This window comes from Melozone crissalis, unplaced genomic scaffold, assembly GCF_028551555.1.
Source record: "Melozone crissalis strain CALT ecotype California unplaced genomic scaffold, PUWL_Pcris_2 ptg000068l_1, whole genome shotgun sequence".
NCBI classification, from domain to species: domain Eukaryota; kingdom Metazoa; phylum Chordata; class Aves; order Passeriformes; family Passerellidae; genus Melozone; species Melozone crissalis.
In genome coordinates this window covers 16,376,727-16,391,523 of record NW_026535846.1, presented here as the reverse complement: position 1 = coordinate 16,391,523, position 14,797 = coordinate 16,376,727, and the positions used below count along the sequence as shown (strand labels likewise).

General features: G+C 48.6%; 1 protein-coding gene across 2 annotated transcripts in view; it reads right to left on the bottom strand.

Moving 5' to 3' along the window:
- The window catches only part of FHL1 (four and a half LIM domains 1), a 29,033-nt gene extending 17,609 nt beyond the window's left edge, over positions 1 to 11,424 (bottom strand). For both annotated transcript variants that reach the window (XM_054289637.1, XM_054289638.1), the window contains exon 1: positions 11,363 to 11,424. The gene's annotated coding sequence lies outside the window, so the exon portion shown is untranslated. The remainder of the gene's footprint in view (positions 1 to 11,362) is intronic.
- Between the last annotated feature and the right edge of the window lie 3,373 nt (positions 11,425 to 14,797).

The following is a 14,797-nucleotide window of genomic DNA, read 5'->3' as shown; positions in this document are numbered from 1 at the left end:
GGCTGTCTGCACCCTCAGTTGTTAGCCAGAGCTGGTGGCTGGAAGGACCAGATCACCCTTGTTATGTGGCCATTTTAAAAATAACCTTTCCCAAAGCCCCCCAGTGCATAACCCTGTGTCTGTCTCAGCTCCAGGAGCTGAAGGGATCAGCTTGCAGGGCTGATGGGTATTTTTGGGCACTCTGACTAATTGTCAGGACATATGCTGAGCATTCTTTACAAGGAAAAACAAAGCTGCAAAGTCTCCTCCAGCAAGGCCTAAGGGGTTGGATTATTAGTCACAAGAGTTATTTTCATAAACCTCTACTTTAGGAAGGTTTGATTTAACTTCCAGCCTCAGATAAGTGCAGTTTAAAATGGAAGAAGTAGTCAACTTCCTGGCACCCCAACACCCACCACAAAGGCCAGGCTGGGCCACATTGCACAAAAGGGCAGGAGAAGTGGAAACTCTTCACCTTGGAGTGGCTTCAGATTCACAAGTGCTGCTTTGGCACCACATTGAGCGTTTTGCCAGTTGTGTCCCCCTTCCTCCCTCCACTTTCAGGAGCTCCCAGTTCAGAGGCTGCAGAGATTTGATGTCAAAGGCCACGTCCCCTAAGAGAGCAGACATCAGCCAGCTCTTGCAAGTTTATTCACCATTAAAGACTTTGTTCTAAAAGCAGCCTGTTTTGAGTGGGTTTCCTTGTTGCAGTTCCTTGCTGCTTCTGTTACCACCCTGAGCACCCCAACAGACTTCACCCAGTGCCAGTTTCAGGCATCACCCAGCAGTTCATGCTCTCACACTTACTAAGACAGCAAATAAAGCACCTGTGTGCAACATCTCCACAACACCCTGGGACACACAGGCCAGAGCAGCCCCTGTTTCCCCAGCTCTTTGCTCTCCCTTTCAGCCCAGAAGATCTTTAGGATATTTGAAGCCCCACTGCTGTCTCAGCCCCTGGACTTGTGCTTTCCCCTTGCTCTGGTAAATATCAAACCTTGCTCTGCTCATTCAGCAGACACACTGCACCAGCAGCACACACATCTCAAGATGACAAGAGCTCTCTGAAGTCTCCACCAGTGCTCTCTGTACATTTTCCCCTGAGCTGCAGAGCAATTTCCACTGAGGATAAGTGTTGTCAATTCAATTTCTAATAACGGCATTAAAATGTATGAGCCATTTATCTGGAGTCAGGGATAATATTTTCAAAGTGCCTGTGTGATACAGGAATGTAAATCTCATTTTTCATAAAGTGATAAGGATCCTGAGTCTCTCTGGGAATATATCAGATCAGAGCTGGGCAAGGACTACACAGGAAAGCTTTACCTGTGGGGCTGGTTAGAAAACACAGTCTCAAAGGTTAAAAAAAAAAAAAGGAACAAATAGCTTTAAATCTTTCATCAGGGTTAGGTTTCAATTTCAGCCAAAGCCAGAGTCCCAGCCCAGAATGGTTTTCAAAGCCCTGCCCTGGTTTGTGGTATCCCAGCTGAGTGTCATTATCTGCAGGATAGAAAGGGATCTGCTGTTTTGGAGAGGGAAGCAGGGGAATTCTCCTCCCCAACATACTCCCACTCCAGTTTATTGGTAACCTAGCAAAATTTGAGTTCCTTTTGTGTCTTGGAAACATTAAGATCAGTATTCGGTAGGAGACAGCTTGGGCCAAAGGAGGGTGGGGGGTGAGGTTACAGAAACTGCCAAATTTAATTCCTTCATTTCCCCCCTCCACCAAGCCAAGGGAAGGGCTCCTCTCCTCTGCCAAGTGTCTCACAGCAGCTCTCATGCTACTACATTTCTACCAATGCTGCCTCTTGGAGCAATGGGCAAAGCCTGTGAGTGGGCACATTCACTAAACACAAACTTCAGAAAAAGAGAAGTGAGATACTTAAAAGAGTGCTTGATTTTAAACACAGAAATAAACCAACTGGAGCTGGTAAAAGTGCTTGTGTGTACGATTAAGCCATGCCCTGCTCTGGGGCTGGATTCAGGCCCAAAAATTATTTTGTTTTCTTTCTCAAGTAGCAGAGAGACAATAAATTCAGGGACAACGAGCAACACAGTCTGCAAAGAGAAACAGCCCTTTTAACACAATCACTGCAAGCTCTGCAACCACTGCCCACATCCAGCCATTAGAGATGGGCTCCATGTGAGAAAAGCAGAGAAAATTGCACACAAATGCCAGAGAAAACTGTCAAAAAACTAAACCAGATGTGAAACAGTGGTTTGCTTTCTTTGAAAACCAGCTTGTGCAACTGCATTTCATGAGAGCCCACAAGCACCACATCCCTCTGGGAATGCTGCAGGACAATGGGGAAAGGGTGAGGTTTCCAAATTGTGGAGGGTTTTCCTGCAACAGCAAGGACTCTGCTGTCCCTTTGGTACAGTTTCACCCCTTGAGACAAACTCTCAGAAGGAAGCCTGGTAGGAGCCTTGCCTGCTTTGTGCTGGGGCTGAGCAAGGTTAGGCTTGGTCCTGGATCTGCAAAGAACAGCAGTGGGTTTAGTCACCCATGGACAGCCAAAAAGCAAACACACCTTGGTACCAAGAAGGTGAAACACTGGGGGAGGACACAGGGAAGACCTGCAGGGATGCCTGTCCTGCTCCCAAATGTTAACATCCAGTGCTGCATCCCACAAAAAAGAGGTGACACAAAGGAACATCAGACAAGCAATCTCCAGAGATGCTGAAAACAGAAGATTAAATGCTCCACGTGGCATCTGTAGGTTTTAAAGTGTTTCAGCATCCTGCCCAGCTCAGCTCTGGGCAGTTTGGTGTGCTGGTGGCTGGGGCACAGGGTGTGCCATGCATCAGGGTGACATGGACTCAGGGCCAGCCCCTGGGACAGCCCAGACACACCAGGGCACTCCCCACCCTGCAGCTGTAAAGGGTGAATTCATGTCTGTCTCACCCAGATCTCACTCAGCTGTAAGTGTCCACATGAAAATCCCCTTCTTTCAAAAGCCAGACTGCTCCAAGCACCAGGCTCTCCTGAAGCCTCTCCCTGGAGCTGATGGCTGAATGCACTGGTCATGCTGAGGGGCTTGGTCATGTCACCAAAGCATTTCCCACATGGCTCCAGAAAGGAGCTGGAAAAAATCCACCCTGGAAGGGACTTGCAAGAACACATAATTTACAGATCTCTCATGACTGTAAAATTATAATAAAATACTTCCAAAACACAAAATACCCCTGCTGAAACCAATCTCTTTTTATAGATGCAGCCTCCATCCCTTGTTTCAGAAAGCTATGAAGTTAATCCAAGAAAAGGATCATGTTTTTTCATCATATGAGTAGGTTCACAGATCACTTTTCAGGGGCTCAGCTTTTGTTTGCATTTGTGCTGTTGATAAGTGTTTCCTGTTTTCACTCCCTGATAATTATGTCCTAAAAGATTTGCTGAAATCCATCAGTGGGCCTCTGGTAAGGGGCTCATGCATTGCTTCACCAAGATAGGTGATATTCTCAGGTATTTCTACACAACTTCATGTATTTGATAATTCAGCAATGGAGAGCAAAACCCAAGCAGAGACAAATGCCACAGCTTTGTCAGCGTCCCCCTGCAGCACCATGTGCAGAGGGACAGGCAGTGCTTCCTCCTACAGACAGAGTTTTCCAGTTAAAAGTTGTACTTCTACAGAAAATGTGAGTCCATTGAATGGAGTGCATCTGGAAACATCTCTGTCCTAGCAGAGAAAGGTGCAGGGTGACACAGGAGCCCTTTCTGGGCTGCCAAGGGACTGAGAGCAGCCTCCTTATCCTGCCTCTCTCAGGCACAGCTGGCACTCCACCAGAGCCCTCTCCATCATCCCAGAAATGATATCCCATCATCCCAGAAATGCCATCTCTGCTCCCACAGTGCCCTGGCAGCAGCTGACTCCAAAACTCCACTCCTGACCTGCTTAAACTGGGGACATTTCAGGGCAAAGTAATGCCAGAGCCCAAATGTTCCATCTCCTGCCCCAGGTGTATTGCAGAAGAAGGTGAGGCTTTTCCAAGCCCTTGCTGCAGCCCCTGGAGCAGCAGCAGGAGAGGCTTGGTCTGTCAGTGCTCCTGCCTAAACAGCTGCTGAGAACCAGCCCTCACCTGCAGCTCAAGCACCTCAGTTTGCCCACAATCCTTTCCCAAGGAGAAGTTTCCAGGACAGGGGAGATGGCAGAGGAGGCACCTTTGCAGCACCCGAGCCCACCCCAAGGCTCTCCAGCCCCCAGTCCCATGAGGAATGTCACTGCCACGCTTCCAGGAATTGTAAAAGCCCTGTCTCAGCAGGCAGCTCCACGCAGCATCCCCTGCACGATCTCATTGACAAGGCAAAGCTGTTTGGCAGAGCGGCTCCCAGAGCATCCAAATGTCCCTGGAGCCGCCGGCATTCCTGGCGCTGCCCCCCCTTCCCTTCCCTTCCCCGGCTGCTCCAGGGATGAGCTCATCGCTATTTCAGGTTGAATTTGCACTTTGCAATCTCCCTGGTAACCAAAACAACTCACTCCCGGTTTATAGGAGATTTATTGGTTGTTTGGTTGGTGTCTAGTGGAGCTCACGGAGGTTTCCCCGCACTGGAGCAGGGGCTGGGGGAGGGCAGGGGATGCTCCCAGCAGTGCTCCTGAGATGAGCACTGGGACCCTGCAGGGCAGGGAAAGCTGCATTCAGCTCACCCCTGAGACATGGACTGAGGAAAGGAGCTGTGGAGCACGGCTTTCACCCACACACCCCACAGGTGAGCCCTTAGGGCAGCCCCCTGCCAGCCCAGACAAGGGTTACAGCCTCTCCTGCACATCAGCGTCACCACAGGGATGCTGTTTGCAAACCTCTCCAGCCAAAAATCAGCAAATCCTTCCCCAAACAGGAATGGTGAGTCCCCCACCCATGCAAGAAACCCATCCTACCACAGGGACAGATCCAGAGCGGAAGTTTCCACCTTTGGTTGTAAATCATTAAGGTGATAGTGGCATAAGAGAGAAGGGAATTATGGCAAGGGGTGGATGACATGTTCTGGCATCCACCAAAGCAAATCCAGACAGAATTTAACAGATTTGCATCCCCAGTGGGTGCCCTTGTGCTGCTGTGAGGTGAACGTGGGCTGCTCTCCCATCCTGATCCCATCCTGGCCCTTTCCAGAGGCAGCACTGAAATAAATTACACATCAAGAGCATTCACCTGGCAGGCTGTGCCCTGGGGAGCATGGCTACCTTTCAATGGGCAGAGCAAGGCAGACAGGAACTGTATTTGCTTCTGTTGAGTGAAATACACAGCTCTGTGCATTTTTAATGTGAGATGAGACCAGAGAGAGAGGGAGGGAAATCCTTGCACCCTGGGCTGTCCATCAGTGCCTCTCCACAGTGCTGTCAGAAGCAAGAGCACACCAGGACAATGCTTAGACATCACCAAGGAATTTGTAAGTGGAAGCAAAGCCACTCAGTCTCCTGATTACAATCTCAAATTACTCAATCCAGATGAGGACCACACACCTGTGCTCTGGAGGTGCTTTTTCTGTGTTTGCATTCCCTGGAACCACAGGCTGCCCTGTGGTTAATGCTGCACCAAAGAGCAGCACACAGTGCCAGGCCCCTGGAATGCTCTGGGGATCCTGACACTGCCTCTGTGGGCTCTTGAACTGAGCAGGCATCAGTCAGAAACTCAAATTCACCCACTGGATGAGGTAAATCAAGCTAGAAAAATCTCTGGAGAGCACAGCAAGAGCATTGTGAGTGCACACAGCTGTCCCCAGGCAGCAGCTTCCTGGGATGCTGCAGCCCTGGGGATGACACACCTCCCAGGAATTTTAAAGAGCTCTCTGCTATCTAAGTGCAATGAGATGAGGGGAAAACCAAGAGGCACAGAATGAAGTGCAAAAGGCTCAGAAGTCCAAAAACGAGAGGATAAGACAGGAGCTGGAAAGGGAGGCAGGCAGTGCCTCAGAAGTGACTAATTCCAAACCTTTGCTCCAGTGTTTATTATAGAAAAGAACAGATAAGAAAGGCTGATGGTAACAACTGCCAGGGGCAGCCAGTCCCAAGGTAAACAAGCAGCAAATGCCTTGGGAGCAGCCTGCCAAGTCCAGATGGTTCCCACATCTTGGGGCATTTCTTTAGAAGAAAGGACATAATTTTCTGCCACCCCAGCATCCTCCAGCAGTGGGGGGCTGTATTTAGGGTAGTGCCATAGTCAAGGGAATCTTTGGTCACAGACCACTGGAAGCACATGAAAACTGAGTATTCCCATAGGAAGGCTCTGAGGAAGAGCTGGGAGCCAACTCCCTGCAGGAAAGTCAGCTGCAACCACTGTGGGCTGGATCAGTTGTGGCTTTAGTGTGATGAACCATTTCTATTTTCCTTAGCACAAGAAGAAAGGCATGTCCAGTGCTCTGGTTCATATGAAAGAGTCTTGGAGGACTGAGTGGATTTTTTGCTCTGTCCAAGCAAAACAGCAAGAGCAATTCTTGCTCTGCCAGAAGCTCTGAGCTCCTCTGCAGCTGAGAGCTGGTGTGGCACAAGAGCCCTCACACTCTGGGACAGCTGCTGCAGTGCTAAAGGGACCTTGAAGCAAAATAAGTGAATTATAGATCCCTGTACCAACCGTGCCTCCCTGCAGGAGTCCCGTGGCACATGGAGCACACACAATTCCTTGTGAACAGGAGTCTTTTAAACCCATCACTTCAGCAGGCAGACACCACTGGAGCCAGCCAGTATTTGATTTGAAGCTCCCTCATATGTCAAAGCATCATAAAGCATCATAAATCTGTGAGGCAGATATTAGTCTCCTCTTTTCCACTCTGCTCACGTCCCCTTTCCATGGGTGGAAAGGGATTAGAGACAAGAAAGCCAAAATTCTGCCCTGCAGTGATTATTCCCAGCAGGAACAGTTTTCCCCGATCTCCAGTACATGTCTGGGTGACAAGTGGCATTCTGTACCTGACCCCAACAGGTCACCAATGCAGCCATGTCCCACCATCTTCAACCCCTCACAGCTCTGACCCTTGGCTGGCAGCTCACAGCACAGCCAGCCCTGCAGGAGGGATGCATCCCAAACAACCCCAACCACTGGGGTCACCTCAAGGGACACAGATGAGGCACATCCATGGAATGTAGAGTGAGTCTTCTGAAAACATCAGTCCAAAGTCAAGAGGGTTTGAATTTCTTATTTACTAAAATAATGCAACTCTGCAACAGCATCCAAACCAAAATTGTAACTCTGCCTGAAAGTTTCCAGCCAGGCACGCAGCAAAATAGCTGCCCTTCCACCCTGGATTGCAGCTCCAGAGCTGCCAGGAACCCTGCCCTGGCTCTCCAACTTCTTCCAGGGAACTCTAGTTCAACCTTTTTTTGAAAGAGTGCTTCCAGCCATGTCTGTACCGTTCCAGCATGACTATAATGCAATCCTTGCCCTACTTTGTTATTCTGCAAAGCCTTACAAGTAATTTTAGCCCTGTCTTGCCACAGGACACAGACCCTATTTCCCATCTATTCTGGTGGATATGAAAGAGCTGGAGAAGCAGAAGAGGGAGCATCCATCCATCCATCCATCCCTTTGTCCCCGAGAGGAGGAATTTGCTGTGGCAGCATCCTTGTCACCACCCATGCCTGAACCACCCTGGAAGCACCCAGGGCCAGCTCCTGCCTCAGTGAGAGCTGCAGGGAGGGCAAGCACTGCCCCTTCAAAGGCTTCTCTGTGGCTTTTCAGCAGCAGCTCAGAGCAGAGCAAAGCCTTTGCAGGAAGTACCCAGAGCAGACAAATGAAAAATTTCTGGTAGGGGAGTTTTGCCCACGGGTCTGGGGAGGTTTCACAGAAAGAAATGCTCATCACACAACCAGCCTCAGCCTCTTGGTTCCCATTCATTCCTACAGAAGCCAGCTGGGGTGCTATTCCCAGGTATTCTCTGGGCTGCTCAGTTAAAGCACTCTGGGGAGAGGAAAAAACTGGGCTCTGTCCTGTCTCTGAACCCCAAGGAAGCTCCAGTCCTTTGGTCCTACACCCATCCTAGTGGCTGCAAACAGGGTTTTAGTGGACCCAAGGACAAAAGGACTGGAGACAGAATCCATGACACAGTCCTTCCAAAACCACACTGCAGAACTGGAAGCATGCATTTATCTAAATAGCATTTAATTCTTTAGAGTCACAGAGTCACAGAGTCTCAAGAGCCATCTGCTTAAAACTCCTCTCCAAACAGAGTATCTAAGTGAAATATGAGGTCTCTTTCTTCCTCCCACTCTCCCTCTGCCAAAATCAGACATGAAATGACTGATCTCAGACATTTCTGCTTTGTTGCTTTCCCTGTCTGCATTTCTATAACACAGAAATGAAATAAAAAGCAATCCAAATGAATCAAGCTGTAGTATTTTGACTTACAATGTATTTTTTTTATGAAATCACAGGTCATTTCTGGGAAGGTTTACTGCATAGACATTATTTCAATTATCTTTTCAAGCAAAAGTGAGTCCACCCTGCTCAAGGTAAAGAATTGAATTTGAAATCTCAGCTTTTCTACCTTTGCTCTTCCACCAGCAGGGCACAAGGTGACAGTGCCTGGGGACCACGAGGGTGACAGGCAGGCATGGAGTGCTTGGCTCAGCTCCCCACACATCTGCATCTCCCTGTGACCCCTGAGAGCTGGCACCAGAGCCTGCCCATGGCTCTCCAGGGAGCTGCTCTGATTTAGGAGCAATCAAACCAAAACCAATCAGAAGCCTGAGCAAACTTTGCACGTTGCTGGTGGTGAGACTTTTATTGCTTCATTTATTGCCCCTGGGACATCAGGGTAAGCAGCACCACAAAAAGGGAAATGCTAAACACAAACTTGTGTTATCCTTGTCCCATCAGCACAGATCAGAGGAATTTTCTACCTAAACCCCCCCAATGCTTCCACTGGCTGGTGAATAAATGTAAAAGAACATAATTCACCCAGGCTGCTGCTGAGGGGACAGTGTTATCCTGGCTCACCTCTGCCTCTCTGCTGCATTTTGTGAGAGCTCACCTGCAGAGCTGTGTGCAGCCCTGGGGGCCAGCACAGGAAGGACATGGAGCAAGGCCAGAGGGGACAAGGATGATGTGCTCTGAGGGATGGAGCACCTCTCCTTTGAGACAGGCTGAGAGAGCTGGGATGGCTCAGCCTGGAGAGGGGAAGGCTCTGGGAAGGCTTTATTGCCATATTGTATTTCAATTCTTCAAGGGGGCTCACAAGGAAAATGAGAACACACTTTTAATCAGGGCCTGCTGCAACAGGACATGGACAAAGGTTTACATTGAAACAGGTTAGATTTAGACTAGATACAAGGAAGGAGATTTTTACACTGGAAAAACCAGCAAAGCACTGGCACAGGTTGCCCGGAGAGGTGGTAGATGCCCCATCCCTGGAAGTGTTCAAGGCCAGGCTGGACAGGGCTCTGAGCAACCTGGCCTAGTTGAAGATGTCCCTGTGGACTAAGTGGCCTTTAAAGGTCCCTTCCAACCAAACTATTCTGTGATACAAAAGGAAGTAAATTCCTTCTTGGGGGCAAGGAGGTCAGTTCCTTAAAGCTTTTGTTGCATCCTAGTGCAGTGGGTGTGGACTGCAAGCCACATTCATGTGATAAGGATTCAGATTACAGATGAAGGGCATCGTACAGCATCACTCCCCTATCCACACACATGAACCTGACTGGGCTCCCAGCTGCTTCCTACCACATATCTGGATTTTCCATTCACAGTGCAGCTCGATGGAAAGGCTGCTTCCAAAGTAAAGGACAGCCAAGACAGGCAGGAGAGTGTTTATTTTCAACTGTTTGAGTACCCTAAACATTGCCTGCTTTTGAACAGCTGCCATTGTTTACATCCAAGCAGAGAGTTGTACCAGTGCACAGGGAGACAAGCCATCTCTCACAGCAGGGAATAACTTCTGCTAGAATCAGTTCAAGGGCCCAATCCTCAAAACCTTCCACAGCCAAAATTCCTCAGTGCATGTCAGAAAGCAGCTGTAAAATCCCAGCCCTGAACTCCTTTCCTTCCTCAGAGCCACAGTCCAAAATCTCAGCAACTGCCTTTGTGCTGCATTGAGATCTGGAGGGTTTGGGGGGTTTTTGCACTTGTGGCGCCAGCTCTGAAACACCTACCCACATTTTTCTTTTAGGTATTAGTCAAGAAAGAATTTTTATATACTGAGCTCCTTAAGGAAAAATTAGGAACTGGTTTGTATTCAAGAATGCTGTGTTTGGCAAAAAGAAAAAAGGGTTTTGTCACTGAAGTATGTGGGTGCTTTCATCATTAAAAAAGAAAGTTGAAGTTCCAAAGCCATATTTGGTTGCTTGATCAGCTATTTGCTTTGTACATCATGGCTTAAGAATTTAATCAGTTTCCTTTCGGAAGTTTTTTTGTTGTTGTTTTTAAAAAACACTCTTCCTCTCAAAACAGGGTAAAAGGCTGTTTGGTAGGTGGATTGTTTTTACAGTTTTCCCCATCCCACATGGTAGATTTGAGTGGTTTAAAAAATAGTCACATCCCATTCTCAACCACAGACAGCTCCTGCTTACACAACACAAACTGGACCAAAGTCCCACATATTAACTTATCTTTTGACCAATTACTAAAGAAAAGATTAATGACAGAAACACCCACCTTGCAAACACATGGGCAAATACTTCACTCATGCAAGTGACTTCCCAAATCTATCTCAACACAGGGGTGCAGCATTTGTACAAAGCTAAAGGTGTTTGCACTCACATGGGTGCAGCTGCAGGAACCCTGCAACGCCTGATACTCCATAATACAGGAAAGTGTGATAATTATTAGGTGAAAGCTTGCATTCCCACATTCCCCAATTCTGTTACGGCCAGCCTGCTCCCAGGGTTGTTCCTCACATCACCTGAGAGCCCACAAAACAGTCTCTGCTTCAGTTATTCCCTCCCCAGCTCTTTAAAATCCTCAAAGAGGCACATCTGCCACCAGCCCAGGAAAGCACAGAGCTGACAGCTTTACACAAATCAGCACCACTGCAAATGCTCTCTAAGCACCAGTTCAACTTGAAAGCAAAGAGAAGAGTTGTATTTATACCCCAGTGTTCAAAGCAACCACCTTCCAGGAGGCAATATGCATATCAGAGAAAGGGAAATCAGAAGCAAGTATGTGGATAAATCCAATTTCCGAAACAACCCATAAAACAAGCAGTTTCTGAGGTTAACTCAGCGAAATACGGAGGAATCGCCTGCTGAAGTGTTTTAGAAGTGCAGTGCACACCCACAGGCTTCCCACTCCCCACAAACCCTTCTCCGGCAGAGCAATCGCAAGGCAGAGAAAAGACCAACCCAGCCCTGAAATCCAGAGATCTGCGAGGCGTGGGATGCCGGAGCGCCGCTGCCCTGCTCGATGCTGAGCGGCACGGAGAGAGGGAGGGAGGGAAGGAGGGATGGATGGATGTGCTTACAGGCTGCCGGGAGCCGGGGCTGCTGCGGGGAGCGCACGGACGGGCAGAGCGCAGGGTCCGGGCTGCGCTGGGCTGGCCAGCGGGAGAGACGCGGCTCCCAGTTTATAACACGGAAAAAAAAAAAAAAAAAGTTAGTCCAACCCAGAGCACTCACTGATCCTGCCCCGGGGAGCTCCTCCCAGGGTCACCGCTCCATCCCCGGGGGGAAAAGCCCGAGCAGCGCCGGCGCTTTGCCCGCAGAGCGGCCCCGATCCCCCCGCGGCAGCGCTGCCATGGGAACCGCGGGATGCTGCAGGCTGGGACAGACCCGCTGCCCCAAAAACTGCCAGCAGCTGCACTCCCCGACAGGGAAATGAGGGACAAAACCTCTGCAGGAGGATGCTGAGCCTGTCCTGTCCAAACAACCCTCTCCCAGTGCTAAAGGCTTTCCTGGAAGCTCAGTTACACAGCGCCTTCGGGTTCACAGACTGAGTTTGCAGGGCACAAGATGAACAGCAGGGATGTATTTCAAGTGAGAAGTCTGAAGGGAGGGAAGGGACCCAGCTGAAGAGAGCACAGAAAAAATGCCAAAAGAGGAACATTTTCTTCAAAGTAGATACAAAAAAAGGTACTGTCAGGTAGCAATTAATTCCTAATTTAAATAAATCCACCTGCCTGTGCTGCTGCACCACACTAGAAAAACCTCACAGCATTCACGTTTGTTTTTTTTTCTCCCCTTTTCCATCCCATATTCTTTTCATAGTCTTCTGAGTTTCTCCCACTTACTTCCATTCTTCTCCTATTGGACACACAGCCCAGCAAGAAACTAAGTTTGTTTTTCAACAAGAGGTGCTTGTGTTGGAGCTCTTGCTCTACAAACAGGCTTTTGTGGTGCCTTGGAGAGCCACCACAGAGCTCCTCAGTAATGGCAGGAGAGGCTGGTAGGTGTGCTGGACACAGCACCAGTATCCCTGGAAAGCAGATCATTACACTTTGGCCAAGGAATTTCTCTTTGTTAGTAAAACAAAAACATTGTGTAAGAGCAAACACACTCTCTTTATAAAAACATTCATATTTTTCTGTGTCTGTTCATTCAACAGGTAAGTCCCAGATTCCTCCAGCACTGCCTCACCCACATCAACAACACCCCTAGCAGGGACAGGAACACTGGGCTGCCCTGAGGTTCAAGGCTCAGACTGCCACCCCTTGCCAAGAACAACTCCAGGCATGCATAAAACACAGATGTGAAACACCAACATCATTTATCACTGTGGACTGGAGTTTACACTTGATTTTCAAAGGAATCCAAATACCCATTTCCAGCTCATTTTTCCAACAGCTCTCCCAGCAAGCATGAAGCTTACTCACCATTATGAGAGCTTTCTTCTAGTGGCTGTAACCAACCATCAGACCCACAAGAACATTAGCAGAGCCCCCTGTCCCTCAGGTATGAGGTTTGTATCGTGTTTGCAGCTGCAGAGCTCCAGGATTCTTGAGAAATTGCAGAGGTGAGCCCCATCAAGGATGGGACATTCAGACAGAGCAATCCCAGTCAGATAAATCAAGGCAAGAGTTCCAGGAGAAAAACCAGAGGTGCAGAGTGTGAGGATACAAAGATAAGCCAGATGTAGGAGAACATCACCAGGGAAAATTACCCTGCAGGCAGCTCCTGTGGGGTTTCTTCTTTCAAAAGAAGGAGTTCTCCTGCCTCTGGCATGAACAGAAACAGGAGGAGAGAGGATGGGAAGGGTGCTGCTCCAAGTGCTCTGATAAGTGCCTGAAAACTGGCATTGCAGCCCACCAGCAGTGTGACAAGCATCCCATATCTGCAGGGAATGTGACCAGGAGCCTCTTATTTAATACTTATTTAAAGTATTAGGTACTTTATAGTAATTATTTAAAGTATTAGATGCTTTCCACATACAACACAAACTAGAGAATTCATGTCCAGATCCTAAACACCAGCTACCATCAAAAGCAACTCCTAGGCAGCATGTCTGCCAGTTTAATAGAGTAGCAGCTAAATAATAAATTCATCTATTTAATGTGGCTCTCAGTGGTTACAGCAGAGCAGGCTGCTATTTGAGTCATTCATTGCTCTCAGTGGATTGCAGCTCAAGGTCTCATCCTGCAATTGCTGCATCCCTTAGATCCCTGTTGGATTCACTACCCAGTCCCATGTGCACAATGCCACATCCAGAAAAAAGCAGAATAAAGGTCTGCAAAGGCACGTGGCACAGAGCAAGTGCTTTACCCCATCTTCAGTGTGGTGCTCCTGCCAGAAAGTGTGTGCAGGACCAGACCTTAAATCAGGCCTTAAATAGAGCAGTACACCTGACAGAGAAGAATTTAAGCCCTCCAAAGCCTGAACTCATCACAGCAGCAGCTTTATTGTGTTTGGAAAAGAGCACTGGATGATTTAGAGAGCAAGGACAGCACACAACCAGAGTCAAGGAGCAGGCACTGGGGCACTGCCACATTACAGATACAGAAGAGCACTACAAAAATCTCTGCCAAAGCACCAGATTAATCAAGAATAAAGTGCAAGAATGACACAACTTATTGCAAAGGACTGAGTCAACTCTGAGTCAATCCCCTACTACCCATAGTGCTTGCTAAGGAAGATAATCAATTACCCTGCAAATTGATTTTTGGCAAACAGAGGAAATAAATCTAAAAAGAAGGACTCCAATGATCCAATACACACTTGACTAGTTATCCAAACAAAATGAACTATAAGCAGAAGCACTTAAAACCGAGTTGGTTGAATTACTCACTCAAACCTTTCTGCTAGGAAACTTTATTTGGAGATGGGAGAGCTTGCAGAGGGTGTGGGGAGGCTGCCCCACAGCCAAGTGCTCTACAAGAAACCCTGAGAGCAGGTAACCCCCAAAGCCAAGGGCTCACCCAGAGCAGGGATCATCTGCACCAGGGAGCAAAAGGAGTGTTTTGATTCATCCTTTGGGTCTCTGATTCCATTAAATCCCTCTGCAGCCACAGAGGGGGGAACCCTCCCACACCTGGGGCCTGGTTTTGGCAGGGGAAGGAGACCAGGGCACCTTGGGGTGAATCCCTGCAGGATGCCCTTCACATTCCCCATGGGTGGGTTTGGCTGTCCTGCCTCCCACGTGCCAGGCTGAGTGTGACACATCCTATCCATGGTGTCACCCTGACAGTGGTGACAATCACCCTGTGTGAGATGGAGCTGCCCCACTCACCTGCCCAAGGTGGAACCCCATGGCCACAGCAGCTCCTCACTCCAGCAGAGACAATCTCCACACACAAACCCTCCAGAGCCCTCCTCTCCCAGGGCACCACTCAGGCCTTCCCTCAGCTCCGGGTGAAAATAATCACCAATCTCCCTCGTTAAAGTCATTACCATCATTATCCCCTCTCCCCTCTTTGTGCAAAACAGCTGGGAAAGGTTATTTTTCCTCTCCCAACAATCCAAAACAG